The sequence below is a fragment of the Cryptomeria japonica genome, chromosome 4 (assembly GCF_030272615.1).
Source record: "Cryptomeria japonica chromosome 4, Sugi_1.0, whole genome shotgun sequence".
NCBI lineage: Eukaryota > Viridiplantae > Streptophyta > Pinopsida > Cupressales > Cupressaceae > Cryptomeria > Cryptomeria japonica.
The window spans coordinates 15118277-15142810 of record NC_081408.1 but is presented as its reverse complement, the minus strand read 5'-3'; the positions used below and the strand labels follow the sequence as shown (position 1 = coordinate 15142810).

The following is a 24534-nucleotide window of genomic DNA, read 5'->3' as shown; positions in this document are numbered from 1 at the left end:
TTGATGTGTGAGTTGCAGATCCGTTCTTGGCATTAGAGGACGTCTATCCTCTCTTGTGACATTCTAGAGGTCATTCCCTTGGGGTTTGGCCTTTGGAATCCATTGCTATCAGCTTCATTAACAGGCAGATTGGGTGCATGACACTATTCATGTTACTGTAGCAGCAAGATGGGAAGTCATTGCTGGAATATTATGTCAAAATTGCTGGAGTATTTAGTGAGTTGAAAAATCTGCTATGTATTTGATTTTATTAATTCTGGAAATAATATCATTTCAGCAGTAGTTCAACCTTCATGTTGCATATTATTGTAATTTCCTTCTAGTTCATGTTATGTGATTTCAAATCTATGCAAAGACTTGAAAACAAACAAACATTTCATTTCCAAAGCCATAAGAGGTTTAAACATTAAATGGAGAAATAAGGAGTTGGATGCAAACTGTTTGACTAAATTCCTATCAGCAGTTAGTTTAGTTTTTGGGCATTCTAGGGTGTCCATTACACAATCTCCGTGAAGCTCATCTATCAACTCATCGATGCGAGGAATAGGATACCTTTTCTTTATCGTCTTTTTATTCAACATGCGATAATCAATGCACATTCTAAGTGTGCCATCTTTGTTCTTCACCAAAACAACTGATGAAGTGAAAGGAGACTTACTCGGCCTTATGTGTCCCATTGCTAGAAGTTTTTTTATAGTTTTCTCAATTTCATCTTTCAAACGCTTTGGGTGCCTGTAAGGTGTAATCATGATGGGCTTGGTGCCCTCTTCAAGCTCAATGATGTGCTCTATGCCTCTATCAGGAGGCCTACTAGGAGGTATGTCACTAAACACTTTTGTATGTGTAATGTCCCCTTCTTAGTGATGATGCATTCAATGGTCCATTGGCCTATTCCGGAGACCCATAGGCTATGTGGAAAGGAGAATTAGGGTTTCCATCTTCTGTGGAATTCTGCTCGAGCTTGTCAAGGTTAGTCAGGAGGGAATTATTTTGTTCTGCTTGTGGTTTCCTTCCAGGTTTTCCATGGACTCCAGTGTGGTATAGCATGCAGTTGACTCTTTGGTGAAATGTGAACTTACTATTTTTAGTAAGTTAGGGTTTGGCTGTCAGGATGGTGCAGTCTTATTGAGCTTTCCAAGCTCTTTCACTGGGTGCGAAGATCATGATTGTCGGAGCAGTATTTCATGACTTACTATTTTTAGTAAGTGGCAGTTTGGGCATTTCTATTTTTGGCAGTCTTGGATATGGTACCGATCCAACACAGTTCAGTGGTCTTCATTGCTCAGCTTCATCCTTGATTTTGTGATAATCAGTATTGGAGTTATAAGTTATTTAATTTATTATCATTTCTTTATCCTAAGGTTTAATATTTAATTATTTTATTACTGATTATTGATATTGGGAATTATGAATAATATGATTTTTTCCTAAGTCTGCCTAGGCGAATTATTTTGTTTTAAGGAGGGACACCTAAGTGAATGAGGGGACTTTATTTTATTTGACAAAGTATACTTTCATGCCAAAAATCGTGATCTTCTTCCTAGGCGTGTTTTTGACTTGGATATGGCACCATTCTTGGGTCCACCATGGGGGAAATGAAATGCAAATTTGAGGGGGAATTTGGAGGCATTGAATTTGAATTTCAGTCTTGGAAACCTATTTATACAAGTGCTTGGCCTCTCATTTGATCATCAAAAGAAAATATAATGTTATGTTGTCGGATTGAATCCAAGCTTCTTCGAGGGTGAAAACCTCCTAGACCTTTAAATTGCAGTTTCGAGTGTTGTGAGACATCATTCCTAGCTAAGGCTCTATTGTGTGGAAATTGTAGTGTTCTTGTGGTTTGCGTGTAAGGATTTGAGGAAGTTGGGTTGCTGCTGTAATTTTCAGTGTTGCTGGTTCCTGTGTGGCTGAAGCGAAGTTTCATTCCTACCTCCCTGCTTGTACAACCTATCATTCTGGGTATTGGCTCGAACAACTTCCATGCTATAGGCAATGTGTTTTGTAAGTTTGCAGCCTTTAATTTGGAGTCTTTGTTTCTATATTGCAAATCATACTTTTCAGCTTGGGCGTGGGTTTTTGGGAGTGCATTGGGATGTGTGCTTGGTATTTTGGGATGTTTAGAAGCTCTATTTCAGTTCGTTCTTAGTCGCTTGGTTCTTAGTGTTAGTTTGGGTGTGATTTGGGGTGATTTGAAGGTGTTTTGAGTGAGATATGAGCATTTTAGTGTGATTCAGTGCTGCTGGTTATGCATTTCCAGCCTGCTGTTATTTATATCAGATTTTAAGAAGTTGGTGTTGAGCTGGTTTGGTGATAATATCTTCTGTGATTCATCATTCTCTTCTAATCTATCTTTCCTATATTTTGTAAGGTTTAATAGTAGTACTATCAACCAATTTCTAAATTGTAAGCATACCCGCTAAACAACTGGAAGAGACAAGCTTGCTGCCTATTTTCTGGTACTTGTAACTCAGTCCTCCCACTGAATAAGTGGTCGAGTGATAAGTTTTATGTATTGTCCTCCCACTGAAATATGTGGTAGAGTGATAGCTTTATGTAATGTCCTCCCACTAAAATACACGGTAGACTAATTGAGTTCTAGTTTCTTGTTGTTTTTCTTGGCTGGTTTACCGCCAAGAAGCTTAGTTTCTTTCCTGTTGGATAAGAAGAAGGGGCTGACTTGCCGCCCATGCATTGTAATTTCAGTTTGGTTTATGGTGCTAATGATCCCCGAAACACCGTATGCTCTCACCCTCCTAGATTGGGCTCTCGGTGAACAAAAGGTGGAAGGGTTTTGTTAAGGATATAGCCTCATTCAGATTGAAGCAAGTAATATATATATATATATATATATATATATATATATATTGACATGTTGCAAATCTCATCATAGAATTATCCCGATGACTATCGAAGTAGTTAACCTGAGCACCATAAACAAACCCAAGCACTGTAAGGAAGTCGAGAACCGTAAATGAAGTTAACTAAACGATGAACGATATACAAAGAGTCATGTTCCCGTAGGGTCATAACTCTACGTGGCATAAGCCATGTAGAATTCATGCCCCTACGTGGACATGACCCTTCACTCTTCTATTTATGAAACGGCATCGACACTTGCTGCAGAGAGAAACTAATAACCGTGGCAATTTCACGAACCAGCAAACTGTCGATGTTATCATAGGAGCTTAATAAATAGATTTATACATATACATCGGAGGTAAACTTATTCATTGCAGTGATCTCATTAAGGTCTATCCTTACTACATATTATCAGACTATTGTCTTCTCTATCTCTAATCTAGATTCCTTAACACAGTATCGAGGCCAGGTTTAAGAGAATAGTAGAGAAAAGTGAGATAGAATAGAGGCATTTTTTATTGGATAGCTCCTAATGTTTGTAGCATTGGTAGATTCAGATCCCTTTATTGGATCACATGGATTCCATGCTTGAGTAGAGTTGTTCACGACAGGCTCGATCGCTTTTCAGACTTTGCATTGAACCGTGACATCCATTCGACTTGAGGCGACTGTGACATCTGAACCAAAATTGGCATGGAATAAGTGTTGGTTTGCGGTGGCTTCTTTTCTGTTGGTGACAGTACAACAGAAGACCGATTCAACTACTGTATCAAGTGGTCTCTCTGCCGTTCTTGACTATAGCAATCAATTGGCCAACGTATACACTGCTTGATTAGTGCTTCCCTGGCACACGATATTCGGATGGTGATCGATCTATGGAGGCCCAAGAAAAGAAGAAAGACGGTACATTGGCAGCGGGTATACAATCAGATAATGAACGCATGTTGCATCTTTTCTCTTCTCAGGCTTCGGACCTATGCCAGTCGTGGGTTTGAGTTTGTAGAGGTACCAAGACTTGGTCAAGATTAGGTCTCATATATGTAGTCTTTTAATTACACTCACAGGTTCTGCCTAGAAAGAAAGAAAGCCCAAGCAACCATAGCTGAAGTCAAGTAGAGAATCCTCTATTTTTCTTAGCCTTATCAAGTGAATTAAATTCAAACAACATATGTGGATAATCGATAGCGGAGCATCACGACACAACCGGATTTAGAGATCAATTTGAAACCTTTGAAGGGCACTCAATTGAAGAAGATACAATAGGAGACAATTCTACCTATCCAGTGAAAGGAATTGGGACCTGCTCAATTCAATTAAGAACAGGAGTTACATTACAATTGAAAGATGTTCTTTGTACCGAGCATCAAAAGGAATGTGGTCTCTATTTCAGGACTAGCTGATCAAGGATATCGCATCACCTTCCATGAAAATAAAGTTCTACTCTGGCCTAAAAATTCTAACATAAAGAATGATATTCCTATATGATCTAGAGATGGTAGTTTATATAAACTATAAAACAAGCACTAAATGATGAAGTATTGGCATAGAAGATTAGGATATCTTTGATTTAGTGCCCTACCTTCTATAGGAAAGATCACCAAAGGATTACCTAATCTAAAATCTGATCATGTTGGAACTTGTAAAGGATGTGTTCTAGGAAAGAACTCAAAAGGGTCCTTTCCTTCAAGTGAACACAAATTAAAAGTTGTACTAGAACTTGTCCACACTGATTTGTGTGGTCCAATATCATTACCATCACTAGGGAGATTTTTGTATTACGTGATATTTGTTGATGACTACTCTAGAAAAAACTTGGATCTATTCATAAAACTCAAAGAATCAAATGAAGTGTTATTGAAATTCAAAGAATTTAAAGCCTTAGTGGAAAATCAAACTAGGAAGAAAATAAAGACTCTAAGATCAGATAATGGGGATGAATATGTCTCTGAAAATTTTAAAGAATTCTTCATTTCTTTTGGGATTAAGAGGGAGTGTATAGTACCTTATAATCCTCAACAGAATGAAGTCGCAGAAAGGAAAAACATAGCCGTCATCGAAGCCACTAAAGCCATGATGCATGATCAAAATCTACATATCTCATTCTGGGCTGAAGCCTCAAATACAACTGTGTACATTCAAAACAGATGCCCTCATTCAATCTTAGAGATATCAAAGTGGTTATTCAAAATCAAATATGGTACTATTGGACTTGGCCTGAAGTATGAAAATGTTGAGATACAACTCCAAGGGTATTCTGATTCCGACTGGGCAGGCAGTTCCGTTGACCGTAAAAGTACAATGGCGTGTTGTTTTAGTCTTGGATCGGCTATGATATCCTGGTTTAGCAGAAAACAGTCAATAGTTGTTCATAGTTCCACTGAAGCCGAATATATGGCTGCCTCGATGGGAGCTCGTGAAGCAGCGTGGTTAAGGAAATTGTTAGTTGGACTATCTGGGAAGCCCCTGAACCCCACTGTGATTCACTGTGATAATCAAAGTTGCATCAAACTTTCTGTAAATCCAGTTTTTTCATAATCGATCCAACTATATAGAAATCCCTTACCATTACATAAGAGATATGGTAGACAGAGATGTTATCAAATTGACCTACATCAGCACTGAAGAGCAAAGTACCGACATATTCACCAAACCTCTTGCAAAGTTGAAAGAGGGGTACTTTAGAGGTAAACTTGGTATGACTAAATTATAATGGAAATTTCTGATATTAATCTTAATCATATGTAATTTGATATATTCATGAATATCTTGAATGCAATATTGCATGTACGTGTTATGTCATGAAAGGTGACGATCTTTCATATGATGTAAGTGTAAGATCGCTATTGTAAGGTGACTTTCACAATAGCCTGATCTGTTATCAAGATTGACTACATTAAGTTGCTGTCTCGGAATGTGCCGGAAATCTTGATACTAAACTTGTTATGTTGAGCTATTAAATTGTTATAATAAGTGTTTGTTCCGAAATGTGTCGGAAATTATGATAACAATCATATCATGATTGACTACATTAAATTGTTGTCCCGAAATGTGCCGGATATCAAGATACTAAAATTATTTCACCTGTGATAATGACAATGTTACAGTTGTCACCAGGATCAAGGTTGTTATCTGATTAGACTTCATGTAGTTGTTGTCCCAGAGTGCTCGATATCAGATAATTCATATCTTTCTGAGATATGAAGTATTTCACTAGTAAGCATTATTGAGTGAATGATCATGTCAAATGAATACGTATGTATAGAATGTTGTTCCTTCAACTTAATTATGAGATTCAATCCTCTTTTGCTAAGAGGGAGTGTTAAGGATATAGCCTCATTCGGATTGAAGCAAGTAATATATATATATATATATACATATCATATATTAATTGACATGTTGCAAATTTCATCACAAAATTATCCCAATGACTGTCGAAGTCGGAAGACATGGATAGTGACTGTCATCGTCATCTGATGACAGTCGAAGTAGTTAACCCGAGCACCGTAAACAAACCCAAGCACCGTAAGGAAGTCGAGCACCGTAAATGAAGTTAACTAAACGGTGAACGATATACAAAGAGTCATGTTCCCGTATGGTCATAACTTTACGTGGCATAAGCCACATAGAAGTCATGCCCCTACATGGACATGACCCTTCACTCCTCTATTTATGAAATGACATCAACACTTGCTGCAAAGAGAAACTAATAACCGTGGCAATTTCACAAACCAACAAACTGTCGATGTTATCATAGGAGGTTAATAAATAGATTTATACTTATACATCGGAGGTAAACTTATTCATTGCAGTGATCTCACTAAAGTCTATCCTTACTACATATTATCAGACTATTGTCTTCTCTATCTCTGATCTAGATTCCTTAACAGGTTCCTATTGTGACGTATTCACACATCGCCCCATTGCAAATGGGGACCCCTGCTTTTTGCTTTCTAGGGTTTGTTTTTCTAGGCTTTAGAGTTTTGTCTGTTAACCTTTGCTTTTCGAATGTCGCCAAGGGGATCACCTAGATAGCAGGCTTTCCTTGAGCTAGGTCAAGTTGGTGAGTGACTAAGTCTGGAATGTCCTGATCCTAAAATTTGGCTAAGTCTGGAATGTCCTGATCTTCAAATGCCCTGAAATTTGGCTAAGTTTGGAATGTCCTGATCCTGAAATTTGACTGTCTGGAAAACTGATGAATCCTAGATTTTGCAATATAACTCCTGGAGGTCCGAAACCACTCTCAAACATCCTAGAAGTATATATGGAATATAACTTAAAGTATAAGTGACATTTCCTCACTTATACTTAAATGTTATATTCCATAAAATGATCCTGACGGAGAGTTCAAAAAGTCAAATTTCGCTCCTTACCCTTCCAAAGGGTCCAAAGTGAATTTCGCTCCTGACCCTTCCAAAGGGTCCAGAGCGAAATTCTCCATAAGACATTCTACTTTGACCAAAACCTAGAGCTAACGCATTCCTAGGCTTGAATGAAGGAAAAAACGATTGTTTGAATGAAGAAATGTGAAAATGAAGTCAGGATCTTGGCCAAGATTAGGAATTTCGCTCTTGACCCTTCCAAAGGGTCCAGAGGGAAAATCTTTATAACTCTTGTTTTCCTCCTTATTTTGGCTAGGCCTTGGCTTGATGGGAGATGAATGGGTATGTTTTGCCTTGAGAGGGAGTTTGATTGATTTTGAAGAACAAGATTTTGGCCTAAAGGAGAATTTCGCTCCTGACCCTTCCAAAGGGTCCAGAGCGAAATTCATCATAAACCTTATTTGTTGCCTTGAATGAACTAGAAACCTTGTTCCTAAGTGGAAAAATGATTTAATCTTGCCTCTTGAGGTGGTTTGAAACTTGAAAACTGAGCAATTTGGCCTGGAATGGAGATTTCGCTCCTGACCCTTCCAGAGGGTCCAGAACGAAAATCTTATTAGAGCTTATTTCTTCCTAACTTTGGCTAAGTTTTGATGTGTAGGGTATCTTGGAAGGAAGATTGGACATTATTGTTACCTTTGAAGATTTGGAAAGCATGAGTAAATGAAGAATTTTGGACAAGAAGGGTAATTTCGCTCCTGACCCTTCCAGAGGGTCCAGAGCGAAATTCCCAAATGCTCTTATTATGCAGTGAAGAAGGTCAAGTCTTTGGCATGAATGAAACAAGAATAACTTGCTTTTGCCTATTGAGGTTGTTTTGGCTTGGAAAAATGAAGAATTTTGCCCAAATGGAGAATTTCGCTCCTGACCCTTCCAAAGGGTCCAGGGCGAAAATTCTTCAATCACCTATTTTTCTTGCAAAATCAAGTCAAGTTTTGGTTTTCATGGCTTGGATGAGAGAGGAGTAGTGTCTTCTTTCCTTGGGAGGTGAATTCAATTTGAAATGATGGTGGAATAAGCCTAAATTAAGAAATTCGCTCCTGGCCCTTCCAGAGGGTCCAAAGCGAAATTCATCAAAGTCACTATTTCCTCTTTGTGTCAAGACAAAAATTTGATGTCCAAGGCATGAAAAGACTGGAGAGAGGTTGTTTAAGCCTTGCAAGATGAAGTGAAGAAGATGAAGGACCAAGCTTAAAACTTGAATTTCGCTCCTGACCCTTCCAAAGGGTCCAGAGCGAAATTCCCAAAATCACCTAGTTTGCCCATGAGGAAGGTCAGGTTGTAGATTCCTAGCCTTTGGTGAGGAGAAGGATAGCGTATGCTTGCCTTGGAAGACATTTTGGAGTAGAGACATGATGGAATTTGTCCAAAAATGCAAAATTCGCTTCTGACCCTTCCAGAGGGTCCAGGGTGAAATTCTTGAAAACACCTATTATTCACCTTGTTTAGGCTAAGTTGAAGGCAAAATGCAAAATTGTGATGGCAAACCTAGGTTGTGAAGATTTTGATTCATGAAGCAAACAAGCCTAGATGAGAGGTTCAAATAAGCCTTGAAATAATTTAAGCCTTCATCACTTTGAATATTTTAATGCCTAAGGAATGAAGATTCATCAAGCTTTAATCAAGCCTTAACATTTCCTAAGCTAGCCTATAGCCTTTCACTAAAATTGCCTATTACAAGACATTTGGAAGACTAAAACAAGCTCACATAAATAAGGCATTTATAATTTAATTAATTAATTTCTAAGCTTTGAAATACATGAAAAATCCACCTTTAAGCTTTGGAATTAATTAAAAAAAATAAAAAATTAAGGTGAGCGCTCAAGCCTTTTATTTTGTCTTTTTAGGCAAGTCAGCCTCCTTTTAAGTGGGATTTTATTGTATTTTATTGCTAATTGACCTAAGTCGGCCTCGTGAGGAATTAGGGTGAGCGCCCTATATAAGGGAGGTGTCTTGTGGACAAAATGCAAATCATTCATTCATTATTCACATGCGAATTTGAGGAGTAGATTAGAAGAGCGATTTTTTTTTAAGTTGGAGGCTAATTTCCAGAATTTGCTAAGTGTTTGGAGGCTGGTGGAAAGCGAAGATGTTTTGAAGGCTGATTGAGGCATAATTCATCCAAAGGAAGACCAGAAATTCAGTCCTTATCCAGTGAATTTTGATCTCCTTTTCTTTATTTTCCAAGGTTGATAGTTAAGCTTTCAAAGAAGAGGTATGAAGAATCAATTTTTTTTGAAGTTCTTATTCAAGACTTATTTTGATTTCATAGCAATCTTTTAAAATCTAAGTCTTGTAAAATCTGATTTCCATTCATAATTAATTTGAAAATTCATAATTCTTGGATTTATCATGTCATTTTCAAATTAATATCTAAATTATTCCCTTGAAAGGTCTTGAATCCTATGCTTTAAGATATTATACTCAAAGACTAACTTTAATCTTTTGTGTAGGCATCAAATGACGACCCCAAAGCCAAAGGATCAACTACTTGGCAGACTCTCATCAAAGAAGATCAAGCCAGGACAAGGACGATCTCCTCCAGTCCAGCATCATTAAGGACGACCTCCTCCAATCCAGTTTCATTAAGGACAACCTTCTCCATCTATCTTCCAATCCAACATTTGAAGGAAAGCATCATCAAATTGAATATCTGTCAAGTTACAAGTGACAGACAAGGTGGCATCCCAGTCATCACTCCTCTAGTCGGGTTGGTCCACCTCAGCGTATCCAGATTCAATGTACCTGACTCATCATAGATGGCACAAACTTCGATGTACCTACCCCGGCTATCCATTGGTCGAATATTCCAGAGAAGACATGTGTCCAAATAATGCAATTATTTCATTGGTTAGAATTAAGTTTGTTGTAACAAACCCTAATTAGGGTTTTCATTGTAAAATCTTGGCCATTGATCTCGAATTGATCTTAGCCATTGAATTGTTTTGTGGGCACTATATAAGCCCTGGCTCCTCATTTGTAAAGGCTAATAGTTAGTCAATAGTTAGTCAATAATAGCTAATAGTTAATAGTTAGTCAGTAGTTAGAAGGTGAATAGTTAGCTAATAGTGAATAGTCAGCAAATAGTATAGCACTTAGAGTAGAATAGAAAGAGAAGGCAAAGATTGTTGCCAAGATGTTGTTGTAAAAGACTTGTAAAACTTCATTGAAGAAATGGTGAAATCTATGGGTCGATTCAACAATTTGCATGGTCTCTATGCTTCTCAGATTTGATTTCATGTTATTAGATGAGTGGAAGAAATGTGTTTGATTGATGGTGAAATTTGTATATCCATTCTACTAGCAGTTTGTTGATTGCAGACTTGCCTTGTGTAGTCAACTGGAATCATTCAGCTTAAGCTTAACTTCAATTGTCGCTTCTTCATTGACATCCTACATTACAGAACCACGAGTAGAGATCCTACATTACAGAACCTTGGAGCTTCTCCGATTGATCCTTCTACGATATCTTCAGCATTCGGAAGCTTTACTCAAGAGAGGATAAGGTACCTTTAGGTATTTTATTCTGTGTTCGCATGTGCATGAAAAACACATCAACAGTTCCCTTTTAGTAGTTCGGATTATTTCTCTTACCTTAACGGGTTATGGTGTTTGCCTTGTAATTCTTATTACCAAAAAAACAAAAAAATTAAGGGAATATTACAGTATGCCTGACTCTAAGCTCCTGAATATCTGAATGGTAAGGTGTTTTATGCTGCTCCTCATAAGTAGGCATTAGTTTACACTCTGCTGCCCAATCTACCTGTAACATCCTAGATTAAAAAAAAAATATTTTTAGCACAATAAGAATTACAAACAAACACGTAATCCATTAAGGTTAGAAAATATAATCTCAATCCTTGTTGGAATTGTAACCCTTCCACTTTTGATCACCAAATGCCCAATGTGGGAAGGTGAGAGCATACAGTGATAAGGGGTTTGTTAGCTCACTGATCTGCTGGAAATTATAAAGCAAGTACAATGCTGGGCGGCAAGCCATCCCCTTCCACTTTTCAGCGGGATGAAGAACAAGAACTTGGCGGTAAACTAGCCAAGGGAACAAAAGCATAACCAGAACCAAATCATTCTACTGCTTATGCAGCGGGAGGACTTATGCATAAAAACTATCACTCAACCGCATATTTTAGTGGGAGGACAATACCATTCAACCACTTATTTAGTGGGAGGACAGAAGCACAAAGAAATTACAAACACTAAGGTGGCCCAGCCAGCCTCTTCCACTTATGCAGTGGGGATTACAATGAGCACTTCAAGTTCAATATGAGGTTAGTACTACTAACCAATGATACAAGATGATTACAATGAATTACTACAACATTCAAACATAGATGAGAACTGATTTCAGGCTAAAACATAAAAACAACAATTTTGATATAAATACCAGCACCTCCAGAAATGGGCCAACAACATGGAATGCACATAACTCTTCCGAATCAGCTCCAAAATGCTCACGAACTCAAGCGAAAAATTGTTATGACCAAGGCGAATCAACCAGGAACTCAAACCAGCACCCAAATCACCACACAAAAGGCACGCAAACCAAGGCACTCCAGGAAAGGTACAGCTAGCTGCAAATTTCGGTTTGCTCTTAAAAATCATATCATCACCAAACCAAATGCCCTTCTAGAGGAATGATCGCCTCTCCAATGTGCTTCCGACGAGCCTCTACCCAGAAGAAACGAACACTCAAGCAAAGAGTTATAATCAGAAATCTGCTTCAGCCACTCCAAACCAGCAACATAGAAAACTCACCAAAACTCTAAAAATGAAAATCCTCACACCAAAATCAACTCTAAATCACACCCACCAGCTAGGTACTATATTGCAAGTATGAAACTATGCTAGCTAGGAAGCCTCAACTCCGAAGCTCAATTTTGCTCTCCATTTTGGTAGCATAACAATGCAAATTCTTTAGATGATCCAAATGAGAGCCCAAGGCTCTTATTTATAACTTTTTGCTCCCTAAATTCAAATGCAAATGCACCCAAATACATCCAAATTACATGTCACTTCATTATTCCTCCCAAAGGCGCCCAAAAACATTTGAAAAATATAAAATAAGTCCGTCAGGGATGGCATCCCCTTCCCTTAGGCAAGTTCGAACTTTTGCCTAGGATAAGAACTTGCAAAAAAGACATTGAGTGATGCTCATGAAATAATTCGATTTCCCTTATGCCATTGACTTAGGAAAAATTGATAAAATCACTTGAATAAAATAAACTTCTATTTCCCAATGTCGTCCAAAATAATATAATTAAATATTAACCTTAGAATGCAGTGTTAATATTTAATAAATCATCCTACAAGCCAAATACTGCTCAAAACCCAAATGAATTGAGGACTGAAGCGCTGAACCATCCACCAAACTGAATTGAATCTCTGAACTGCCCTGCTATAAATAGAGTCACCTGAATTGATACTTACTAAAAATAGTAAGTCAAGCAATATAGCTCCGAAAAACATCATCTTTGCACCCAGTGACAGAACATGGAAAACTCAGTAAGATAGCACCATCTAAACAGTAAATCCCTGACTTACTAAAAATAGTAAGTTCATGCTGCACCAATGTTTGAAACCCTAATTCTTCATTCCACATAGCCTACGGGTCCCTGAGATAGGTCAATGGACCACTAAAAGCACATCATTGAGAAGGGGAAATTACACCACCATGTCATGTCTCATAAGTCTCTCCATTCTTTTAAGAGTGACTAATTTTAAGTTGCTGGCCTTGATAGCTTTAAGAACATGATTAGTCCCATCAACCTTGAATTTCATCTCCATAACTCTAAGGTTGAATGTAAATTCACCTATTGCATGAAGCCATGTCATGCCAAGGACCACATCCATGTTTCCCATGTTAACCACATAAAAATCAGCTTTGAATTCATAATTATGGAGTTTCATGGGTAAGTCTGAAATCATTCTATCACAAATCGGCACATTACCATCAGCAACTTTCACCTTTATGCCTTCAAACTCTTGAGTTTGAATCCCACGCTTCTCCACCAACTGTGCATCTATGAAATTGTGAGTTGCACCTGTATCAAGTAGAGAAATGACTCTTTGACCAGCCAAGAGTCCACACAACCTAAAAGAACCTTCTCCCTGCATGCTAGACATATGAGCTTCCTGTAGATCAAATTCCCCTTCATTTTCAACTCCCTTCTCTGAATTTTCACTCTCTGAATCATCTTGATCAGCTTGCTGGTTTGTGTTATCAATCATGTTTTCTCCCTCATAAAACCACTCCATATGCCTATTTTGATCCTTACGCTTGAGGGGACAATCATGGTTTTGATCATAAGGGCCTTTGCAATGAAAACACAGTTTCCTTCTATGCAAGTCATTAAGTGTTTGCCTATCCAAAGGTGTTGCAAACTTCTTCTTTTGGTCCACATTTTCTGATTTCTTTGGATCAGATTTGTTGTCATTAAATGATGAGGATGGATTTGAGTTTGGAGTGAACCTACTACGAGGAGTGGTAAGTTCCATGCTATTTGCCTTCCTCATGGCTTCTTGCAAGGTAGGGGGATCAAAAGCCTTAATCCAACCCTTCATAGGCTCCTAAAGACCTTCAACAAAAAGAATGACCAGCCTTCTCTCTGAGATGTTAGTTAACATAACCGAAAGCTTCTGAAATTCACTAATGTAAGATTCCAAGCTGCCCATTTGTTTCAGCTGAGCTAAATCCCTGAAATACAACTTTGGATCTCTTTTATCAAAATGCTCAACCAATCTATCAGTGAATTCTTGGTATGTAGTAATAAGGTCATGATGTAAAGTAACCATCCCATGGTGCCACCAATCATGAGCTACCCCCATCCAAATGCAAAGCTACAAACTTAATAGCATCTTCTTCTGACATAGTACATACGGTCAAGAAGGTATCCCACTTGCTAATCCAAGCTCTAGTTGTAACTCTACCACTGCCATCAAAAGTAGAAAGTATGAGCTTGTTGATAGCATATTTGAGATCATTAGTTTTGTTCCAAGGTTTCCTGTCATTCCAATTCCACTTCTTGTTGTGTTCCCTCTTCTGACTCATAAACCTGTCAAAGTTAAGATGTTCCTTAGCTCTTGATGGTAATGCATCCCATTCATCATGAAGTGTGGTCATGTTAACTGTAAAGACTACCTCATCTTCCTCCTCAGCCATGTCCTCTTCTTCAGGTTCATTTCTAACAAAGGTTGGGCGTGTAGGCCTATCATAGGTGTGTGTGGGAGTCACTTTTGCCCTTGGGTGACCAGCAACACTACCATTTTCCTCCTGGGCAGATTATGCCCCCTTGGCACAATGATCTGATGTATAGCTCTAGTCAACTACTGCAACACATTTGCCACCTGTCGCTACTTTATTACTAAACCCTCATAATAACTCCGACGTCTTGGTCCTAATTGTTAATAGTCTCTTTGTGTGGCTCACCATCATTCATGTCCCCCATGATTTCCAAGGGTATTTCTTCAGTTTGATCAGGATCACCCTATAAACAAGGTTTGCTGCGTGTGTAATACCTGTGAGGCCCAGTCTGTTGTTGATGCATAAAAAAATCTAACCCTCCAGGAAGGCAGGATCAGAGCTCTGATACCACTGTAAGAACCCTGCTAAATCTAACTCTCATGAAATGCTATTGCTATTGTGTTTTTGGATTTTCAAGGTTTTTGAAAAAATTTAAAGTATAAAATAACACATGTGCCAGGCAAGAAATGCACATAAAACCAAATAGAACTAAAATTGAGAGCAACTGCAACTATATTATGAATAAGATACCTAATACAATAAATCCTACTGCTAATTGCATACTCGTGGGTCCTTGGCTTATTTTAAATAAAGAAATTTGGTGTTTGCCAACCAAAACTGGGAAACTGACCAAAAAGGCTGTACAAGTCCAGGAAATGATTTCTCTGAGCCAAAAAGTAGGTAGAATAGCTTGAAAGGACTAGGCATTGGGAATTGTGCATTCAGAATGCACTTTGGGTAGTGTTGACGTGTATTTTGTACACTATCAAACACAGAATAAAATACCCAAGGGTACCTTATCCTCTCTTGAGTAAAGTCTCCGAATGTTGAAGATATCGCGAAAAGGATCAATCGGGATGACTTCAAGGTTCTTCGTTGTAGGATCTCTACGTGTGGATAAGCACCAGTGGTCGTTGTGAATGCTGTTTCTTCAAGGGGCCTTACATTTTCGAACTGCAGGAAGAGAATTTTCCTAAAACTAACAGGTTCTCAAAAAGATCAAAAGATAGGGTTTGCAAGAGATGAACTCTAATCTAATCCTAAGAATGACTCAATGTAGGCTAGACTTGGTAAGATTCTACCAATTTCAGTATTGCCAAGGAGTTACAACTCTACTGGAATTGATGCGATCTTCTAAGGTGATTAGTTTTTTTTCAAATCATCAAGAATTATAGACACTACCATGAAGGTACATATCAATAGTTCAATAATGATTGAAGGTTCAAGCAATCCAAATATCTCCAGTTGACCACACAAGGCGTCCTTACAATCAGTAAGAAGCTAGTGGTTGGAACGTGAATCTCACCAAAGATCAAGCCCAACACTTAGTCTTTCAAACTTGAATACTACTTCGACTGAGAATGATTCAAGAAAGTAAACAACCATGAAGATAGCCACAAGAATTGCAATAAAACACCATAACTTCAATATTTTATTGATCTCAAAGCCAAAATAGACAACAATTGATTGAAATTGTTTCTTCAATGCTCAATCTTGCTACAAAATAACTTTCTTCTCTCCAAAAGCTCTAATCTTCTAACTTCTAACTATCCAATCTCTAATATCTAATGACAAAATGAAAATGAGTGAGGGTATATATAGCATCCTCAATTACAATGAACGGCCCAGATCAAAAGAAGATCAATAGCTGAGATTTTGACACCTAAACCCTAATTAGGGTTTGTTACAAAAAGTTCCCTTTTTAGTTGAACATTCTTAAATGCATAGCCAAATATTTAATTGGCATAAAAATCTAGGAAACATAGACCAATGATAATTAAGGTGCCACATCATCTACAACAACCTCTCTTCTAGAACCTTATTCCCTTTCCAATGTTCCTGTTACCTATTTTTCGCTCCTAGCTGAAAAATAGGTTAAGAGATGCTAGCTTTTACAAAAGAAAGCAAGTGTGTACTAATTCTCTATTTTTGTGTTTCCAACTGCACTAAGGAGTGATTTAAAGATGGTATTTTTAAGTACTTCTAGTCTGTAACAACAAAAGAGAGAGACATCCCATCAAAAGGAGAAGTATTTTATTCATATTCAAACATGCATCCCACACAAAGAGCCGTGAGACTAGCTACATGCATCCAGTGCAGAAAGGAAATATACAGATATGTATGCACAAGTACAAAGGAAAAAATGAGGAAAGGCATGTCGAGAATGGAACCAGTCATTGCCTGAATGACTGGAACAGTTGAGGTAGGCTCGATGTCGCCTTTGTCTTGCTGCTCCACCTTGGTCCGTATATGCTTTTCTTCTGATATCTGCAAAAGAGTTGAAACATGCAATGCGTTAGAACATTTTGTTCTAAGCAATGGCTGACTGCATTTCTAACATGTGTACTAATACACGCATATATATATATGATCCCTACATGCATCAGATGCATATAACTCGCATCACAAAGGAATCTCGAAAGGCAAATATCAGATCAAAGGAAAATCACCATACATATGCATATTTTGCTAACAGGTTTGTTTCATGTGCAGGAAAAGGAAAAAGGACAACTTGCTGGTCATGAAATTCACAAAGATGAGTGGAGATGAATGCGGCTCCCACAAGGGTTGAGCCCAGCTCATGTGAAATGATGGCAAGGTCTCATACAATCAAATCATATCAGAGCTAGTGATAAAAGGAAAAAGAGTAACAAAAACGCAAGTATGCAATCACATTATTAGCCAATAAGCATGATGAGACTTCTTTTTCTTTAGAACGTGAACAAGATGTGCAAATATCTACAAATGATCAACAAGAGGACATTTTATGCATCAAGCCTAAAAGATTTTTTATGATAAACTAGAAAAGGCGTTATTGATCAGACATTTCGACAATTTCAAGACAGCTGCGTCCTTGGAAATAATATTCAGATTTAAGAGTATTTTGCAGAAGTAGGCAGCTACAGTTTTCATAAAATACATATTTTAATGCACAACATTAAATGGCAGATGACAAAAGGAGGGTTTTTAATGTTTGTTTTTCACCATTTTCAGTCCAAACAGTCATTCAGAGATGCACACAGCAGTGAAGTTATCAAAGGAGTACACAGTGGTCATGATCAGACAAGTCTTGTTGACCCATTTTGTTTTGGTCAACTGGGTAAACACAAGTCCTTTGCCTAAGGTGGAGGTCAATGTTGAATGTGTTTACAAATATCCTACAATTTATTCAGGCTGCATTCAAACTTGTGCTTTTGATTGTGGGGAGAATTTTATGAGTCATCTCAGTGTGGGATCACCAGACTTATTAGACAGTGGTCTTTTAAACTTCCGAACCAGGTAAAATAGAACAACATGATTGGATGAAAGATGAAGCAGATGCTGCAAATAAGAGTTTTTCAGGTCAACTTGCTTATGTAAAGCATTCATTGGCCGAGATCGTGCCAAACAAGCTACAGTTTCTAAAATAAGAAAGAAACAAGATACCAAAACTGAAAAGATTGCAATGCAGATTTCAATATTTTTCTTGACCCAAAGGCTGCAAAGCAGGATTGTATGGTCACTGGGGTGGTGATTAGGTTGATGAAGATTCTCCAGCAAAATCAGAAGATAAAATATCTTTAGCGAGGTTGGATGCTGAGAAGGCATGGATAATACTAGGGAAAAATATGGGTGTTCCAGCACAAGTATTTCGTCTTGGGGGTATATATGGACCTGGGAGAAGTGCTTTAGACACTATTATTAAATCCAGAAATAGCAGGAGCTCTCAGGAAGTCAGAAGGCACGCAGATTAAATTATTACACATCTCGAATTCATGTTGCCAATATATGCCAAGCAATTCTTGCAAGTATTGAGCAGCCTTCTACCGGGAAAGTATACAATGTTGTTGATGATGATCCAGCACCTCGTGCAGAAGTCTTTTCATATGCCTTGTCTTTGCTTGAGACAAAATGGCCAGGTAATAAATGGGAAGCCGTGGAAAGTGGAACTTCAACAGGTGACATATTTGGAGAGGAAAAATTGTTATCTTTCAAAAAATCAAAAACAGGCAGAAGATAATTTTGTTGAGACTTTTAAAAGGGCTTTGGAATCAGACTATTTATAAGTGATATATGAGTCCAGGGCAAATGAAATGCAGAAAATTTTAAACTGGAAGAAGAGATTGAAGGACTTCATCAAAAGCTTCAAAAATGTGACCAAGTACAACAGGCAATGAACAAAATGGAAGCAAATCACTTCGAATTTGAGGAAGAATTTAAGTGTTTTCAAAATTATTCTTTGGAGAGAGTAAAGAATTTTGAAACTGCACTTTTGAATTACTACAAATGACAAAGAGCAAGAAGTATGTAACTAAATACTGCAATAAAATCAGAACCAGAGCAGAAGGTGCAAGGAATAAAGGTCGAAACCGTGGAGGAGTTCAAACACATTTTTTATGTTTATCTGTTTCTTCAACAAAATTTTCAGATTAAGTTTGAAAAGCCATGCATGATTCATAAAGCACGAATTTTCCTTCCAGAATCGGTAAAGAATGGTGAACCTGTAAGCAGAGTGAAAGGGCAAGGAAAGCGCGCCCAGCAGCAAGGAGATCAAGCTTCGAACGCCCCAAAAAATACTCAGAAACACAAGAGATTTCCATGGCGGCTCCCTAAAATGGGCCCGAAACTAGCAAAAACACAGAGAGAAGAGCAGGCCGTAAATGCCACAGAGGCCCAGCACTCATTTCGGCGCCCAGAACAGAAAGATGACTGATATTTCTTCTCCCTTCATGCCCAGCTCAAACCCTAGCCGCGCCCAGATGCAGAGCGAGGTTTCCAGAAGGTCGAATTGCAAAGTGAGAAGGCAAATAAGACTTTTAGGGTTGTGTTTCCCCTAAAGTATCATCGTCTATGTTTCCTTCGCATTCTATTCCCCTCTCTTCTATGCCACGTAAATGTAGGAAGCCACATGGTAAAATTCGCCATATGCTTCTAAGTGATTTTAAATCACTTAGGAAGTATGCCTTCCAATAAGTGTAAACAAATATTTTTTAAAGTTTTTTTTTTTTTTTTTTTATTATTATTTATCATTATCTAATCAAGCATAGGTTTTAATTTCATTTTATTTTATATTTATGGTAAAAATAATGAAATATGATAAAAGAAATTATTTATTAAAGTGTAAATCAAAACACTTTTATTAAATATATTTTTATTACATTTTATTATTTAATAAATAAAAATAATAAAATTATCTTATTAAGGTGATTTATTTTATTTATCACTTTAAATAAAATAATTCTATTGTTTTTATATTATTAAAGCCTTTAAATATAAATAAAAATAAAATCAAACAAATGTCTGATTAGATAATGATAAATTTGTTAAAAAAATCACTTTATCAGATATTTTGTTTGGAGATCAGGGAGAGATATTTTTTGCAATTATGAGGGCTTGCAGGCCTGTCAAAGACATTTCAGGGTCATTTATGATGCATTTATGGGGTTTTATGGTTGCAGAATGGGTGGCTTGACTTTTTGGCTTAAGTTTATTCCTTTTCAGATATTTTTGAGGCCCAAAAAGTAGGTTTTTTGAGTTTGCTCGACCTAAAATGAGGAGGTGGAGTCTTCTTGGTAACTTTCGAAAAAAGCATATATACTAGAAGCCTTCATTTTGGTAAGGGTTCTGATTCATTCAGCTTTGAGCAGACTGTAATTTTTTAGTTCTCTCTGCAGGAAGGGATGTTTTTGTAACACATTTTCAGGAGTTATAAAGCTTGGTGATACCTGTTTGGCAAGGATAATAGCTTGGTTTACCTCTCTACTTCTCATCTTTCTCTGTTATTGCATCTTTAGGGTTAGTCAGTTCTTTGTGGTTGGCTTTTTGCCCCCCTTAAAATTGCACTTTCTTTTGATGCCTTATGCAGAAACATATATGCTACTTGCAGGTCATAAGCTGTGTTTTAGTAATTAATAGTCTTAGGTTGTGAAAAGGATTTTTCCTCTTAGAACTGTGATTATCCAGCCTTCTTATGAAGTATTGATGCAAAGATCATGGGTCATTGGTTAGTGTAAAAGAGGTTTATTATCACTATTGTACTGTGTGTCTTTTGCTTAGTTAGATTTCAAAATATCATCTGGTGCAATCACCTTAGATTTAAATTTCAGTTTTACATGTTCTCCTCCTTACTCTTTTCCCTGAAGAAATTGTTAGTTTAGGTGCAGAATCTGAAAAGAACCAGCTTACTCTGGAGGTTCACTCCAATTTTTAGGCAACCCGCAGGCCTAGGAGGGTTCCCATGTGTCACAAGCCTGCTGAGTTGATAGCTTAGCAAACAGGGGTGCAGGTTCAAGTGATAACAGTTCCTTCTTAGCATATGCAATGAATCTGGACACAATTCCCTCAATCTCAGCAATAGGAATCTCAGGAAGATTCCTCATTCATTCCTCCAAGTGGATAACCTGATCAAAGGCCTTGAGGAGGGTCGTATCCCATCCAGGTTCGAGTTCTTTGATCTTCTCAATCAGGAGCATAGTAGCGAACATTAGATCCCATTGCTCATCTGTGATGACATTCTCATCTTTGCAAAAGATGACCTTGACTCTTTCTTCCAACTCTTGAAGGTCCACATCTGTCTCAACTTCGATCCTCTTGCCAAGAATGGTACACAATACCTCAAACACCTTGTCCTGAATTGGATGGATGACGCCCTCAACTTGATTGCATTTGGTGCTAATGTCCTCGAAAAGAACCTCTTTCATCTGAAGTAGAGTTGACCATTGGAGTAAATTATGAGCTCCTCCATCCATTATCTTTTCTTGTGCTAGGATCTTCCTTGGTGTTTGCCTGATTACTTGCAAAACAGGAATGATAACATCTCTAGTATGAACGAAAGTGGCTATTGTTATCATTAGGTTGTGGACGATCTCAAGGACCTGGATGGCTCGGTGGATTGTCTGCATCATTCTGGTTGCAAATTCAACGGCTACTGTGTGGGATTTGTCAATCCAAGAGCTCATAAGCTAAACCAAGCTCTTGACTCTTTCTACCTCGCCAACTGATCCAAGGGGAAGTGCTTGCACAGGAGACACTGCTGGATCCTGACTTCCCAAGGGCTGATTGAGATGGCTAAAGTAACTTCTCCAAGCACCTCTTTCTCTCTCAAGATTTCTATTCTTTTCCATTTCTTCCTTAAGCTTGTCTTTAAGTACTTCAAATGAATCGGTTGCCTCATCCAGTGCCTGCTCAGCAATGAGTGGACCAAGCTCAAATGTTTCTACATCATACTCTTCTGTGAGAATTTCACCTTCATATTTGTCCACTATTGGTGTAGCTATCTGCAACTTCCTGGACCCTGTCTCATCTCTGATCATCTTGGACATCTTGGTGGCCTTTCTCTTCTCCGTTGCTTCTTGAGAATTTCCTATAAGGCTCTCTAAGTCAATTACATCATCCTCATCTTCAATCACAATCACCCTTGTCAGTCTCTCCTTCAACCAATCTGGAATGGCAAATCTCGTCTCTCTGACTTGTATTTCCTTAAGAAATGGTTCGTCTTCTCGGAGAGGAGATGTCACTTCATCATCATTCTTTTCTTCATGTAGCTCATTGACTTGGGGAGATCGACTTGGCGAATGCTGAGGTGCCTTCCCTTTTTCAGGTTTATCATTTTATACCATTGACTCCATAGATTCGTCAACCTCAGGCACCGTCCTCTCTTGTCCTTCAACTTGACTTGTCCTTTCTTAATGTCGAGAAGATGTGCCTGATGAGCGATCTCGATTGGCCTCTTGCTTCTTTTTGGAGGGTTCTCTTTTCTCAGATCTTTCTTTCCTCTTCGCACCTCTAGGATGAGAATTGCCTTCACTTGCGCTTGCTCCTCCTTCTTCTGGTCTTTCCTCCAAAGTAAGAGTCATTGATATGTTCTATTCCCTTAACTTTTGATGTTGTACATCCACCCATCTGCGAGTACATGACAAAACTAGGGCCATCAAAGCTCTCAAGTCTGAAATCTCAGGCTCGTTCCAATCTATCTTCACTGCTTTGTCCTCTCTGTCAAAGGATGACTGGAGATGTCTGCCACTGTCCTGAGCTTGATAGGCCACTCTGTAGACTTTGCATTTCCTGATGAAATCTAAAGGTAATCTGGAATGCATCTTTCTTTTCACTTCTAAATCACTTGAGAGATTCATCCAAAAGTCCTCTACCTGAAATTCGTGTCTATACTTCCTACCATATGTCTCTTCTATATACCCATAAGGATCAAAATTCTCCCTTAAGGCAAAGAACATGAATGAATATGAGGCCAATTCTCTCTCTGCATCATCCAAGGCTTGAGCATTAGGACATACCTCAACTGAATTCCCCAATATGATGGGCACGGGAATTCCATTTCTATGCCTGTGTCTGAATGCCTTCGCATAGTCTACCAACTGCCTAGCCACCTCGAGTAGCACTATCCTATCTGTTGGATACCTCAGCAACATGTAAGGAGGTGAAGGACACCCATGAACTCTAATATATGTAAACTTTGGAAACTGGATGAACCAAGCACCATACCTCTTTACAAGCTCTTGTGCATCCAGAGACAGTCGATTGTGAATCCCACCTTGCAATATCCTGGTGATGTTCATCGTGAAGGTATCATTGACTAACTTGTAGTCACTCCCAGGTGGATGATGCAAATGAACATAAGAGTCACAAACTCTCACTTCTCGGGGTCCTCTTCTGATCACTCCTCTGTGAGGTAGTCCTGCATATTCGAAACTCCTGATCAAGGTATATATGACGTATGAGCTCATGTGAAATGACTTGGTAGGCTTTAGTCTTCTCAACTGCACGTCGAGGCAATGGCTAATAATTCTAGCCCAATGAATCGTTCCTTTCCCTTGAACTATCACTTGGATGAAGTAGAACATCCACTTCTCAAAGTAGAAGGCTTGAGGAGCCCTTGTAACTCGATTGAGCAAAGCTATCAAATCTCTGTACTCCTCCTGGAAGTCGATCCTATGTGGTGTGTTGGGAATCTTGCTTAGGCGAGGACGACTTTTGAGTAACCAATTCTTATTGATGATGCTCAAGCAAGTGTTTGGATCATCTTCATACATTGACCTGGCTCCTTCTAGGCTTTTGTAAATCATATCTTTATGCTCTGGAAGATGGAGAGCTTCACTTATAGCCTCCTCCAAAAGGTATGCCAAAGTGTTCCCTTCCTTGGATACGATCGATCTTGATTGAGAGTCATAATGGCGAGCACACTCGATCATCAGCTCATGGCACTGGATTGCTGGAGGGAAACCGGCCACCTTGATGATGCCACTTTCAATTATTCTCTTTGCGATAGGTGATGGCTTGCCAATGTAAGGGACCTCTTGAAACTTCTTCACATTGAAGTTTCCCAAGTTGGTATCTCCAATATTGCTCCACTTGGACACGATCTTGGTCTCCAACTCTTCGTTCCTCTGATCTTCTTTCATGAGGGCTGGACGACTAGTGGATGCTCCTGCCTTTGGGGTCGCCATCTTGACACCTACACAACATTTCATAATGAGTAATATATTTTGCAACGTAGAAATATAGAGTAGAAAGGAAGATTTAAGATTTTAATTAGGAAACTTTATGATAAATCTTGAGTTATCATTTCCTAATTAACTACATCAAACTTAGGATTTTCAAAACAAAGCGCAAAATTCAAATCTTCAATAATGGTGTCAAGGTGATTTCGACATACCTCCTCTTGAGAATTAATTCTAAAAATGATGCAAAAATAAGGTGAATTTTGGCTAGGCAAAATGTAGATCGAAGTCCTCTTTTTAGCAAAAGCCGCCTCCTTTAGTCTTGACAAGCATCAACTCCACCACCTCTAGTCTTCAATACTTAAGACAAATTCGCTCCAAATAGACCAGATTTCACACTTCCTTCTTGCTCCTCAAATCGCACTTGAAGTAATGAATGAATGATTGATTAAAATTGCTCAAAACACCCCTATTATATAGGGCGTTCACCACTTCACCTCCCCATAGGCCGACTTGGCAAAATAGGTCTAAAAAATAAATAAAATTGCAAAAAGGAAAGGCCGACTTGACAAAATAAATGAAAATAAGCCTCCAAGCACTC

At 38.3% G+C, this 24534-nt stretch overlaps 1 pseudogene; it reads left to right on the top strand.

Annotated features, from left to right (window-relative positions):
• The first annotated feature begins 17448 nt into the window (after positions 1 to 17448).
• LOC131065308 (uncharacterized) lies at positions 17449 to 18524 on the top strand (annotated as a pseudogene).
• The last annotated feature ends 6010 nt before the right edge of the window (positions 18525 to 24534 follow it).